This window comes from Chrysochloris asiatica, unplaced genomic scaffold (assembly GCF_000296735.1).
Source record: "Chrysochloris asiatica unplaced genomic scaffold, ChrAsi1.0 scaffold00185, whole genome shotgun sequence".
In the NCBI taxonomy this organism is placed as follows: Eukaryota; Metazoa; Chordata; class Mammalia; order Afrosoricida; family Chrysochloridae; genus Chrysochloris; species Chrysochloris asiatica.
In genome coordinates this window covers 4596630-4598129 of record NW_006408703.1, presented here as the reverse complement: position 1 = coordinate 4598129, position 1500 = coordinate 4596630, and positions in this window count along the sequence as shown.

Below are 1500 nucleotides of genomic sequence, written 5' to 3'. Positions count from 1 at the left end.
ACTTTACACCCAGAGAGGGAGAGAGGTTGCGTGCTGACAACCAGGGGTGGTGGGGTGGGGAAGGCTTGCAAGGTATACCCTTTGGTTGGTAGATGATGCATGGAGGGGATTGTAACCATGGCAATGAAACAATATAAAATAGAACGAATGTAAAGCTAATGCTCTTCCATGTAAACTATCACACAATTCACAATAAAACATTAAAAAAAGAAGAAAAAATTAGGCGTTGAAGTCAGCCTGTGAGATGAGAACCACTTGATTTAAGTGGCTATTATTCTGAGAATAATGTTATAAAAGTTAGTTCTTTAGAAATAAACACCTGGTTCCCCCCTCCCTAAAAAAAATTAGTGGTGATGATACCCAAATTGCTTTTCTGTAACATTTATCTATGATAATTTTAATCATTTAAAGTTTGGTTCTAATTATGAAAACAAAATTGAATTAAATATGTAATATTACCTAAAATATACATCTTTTTGAATTGTCCTTGGCTTATCATTACTAGCCTTTCTGTGCTATTACATAAATACACAAAGTTCACTTATACTTATGTTTTATATAAATTCATATAAAGCAAGCAAGCATTTATAATACATACCTACACATACATTTGGATTTTTGTGAAACTGAAACTGTACTTCAGGCAATTTAAACATGTAATTGGATTGTGGTTTTTTTAGAGTCATTTTGAAAAATCCATTATTGGGAATTTGGAAACCATTTTCACTTTGAAATAAAGCTATAAATTGTGGTGAAACTCCCCAAGCAGCTTTGAAAATTCTTTTTAACCTATCCTGTTCCTAAAATATTGTGTTAGTTAAATCATTTTGAGTATATCAAACCACCATGTAGCACTGTTTGATAGGAAAATACCTTTCAATTACCAGACATGGGAATATTTGGAGGAGTGTGGGTGGAACAGGACATAGCTATAGTTCCCAGATAAAGAAGTTGTTGTTTGATGGTTAAAGTACAAAAACATTCCTAAAGCCAAGTAATGTCTTAATTCATTCCACATTTGTTTACATAGAGAAGACAACAAAAGGCTCAATGAATCAACTTTTAGGTCTTGGTAGCCAACCAACATTGTTTCTACTGGTCATTCATAAGAATGTGGTATAAAATTTCTAAGAACAACTATCTTCTTTTCAAAGATAGTTGCTTTGTGCACAAGAAATGGCATAAGCTTTATGTGCTTACAAGATATGTTTGAATACAGTGCTCAATCTTGTGAGTTAAATGTAAAACAAGATCTGAATGAGAGACCCACGGTGTTGATTCACAAGCTTTTGACTATGGTCATCATGACACACTATTGATACCATTGTGGAGAATGGGTATTCCGAAACGATATGCTCATGAGGAATAAGTACATGGGGGATACTGAATGATGTAATGTCAGGAAAGGCATGAATTAAGGTTGTATTATTTCACCACACTTATTCAATCTGAGTGATGAGCAGACGATGTGACTAACTGGGTTACATAAAAAAGAAGATG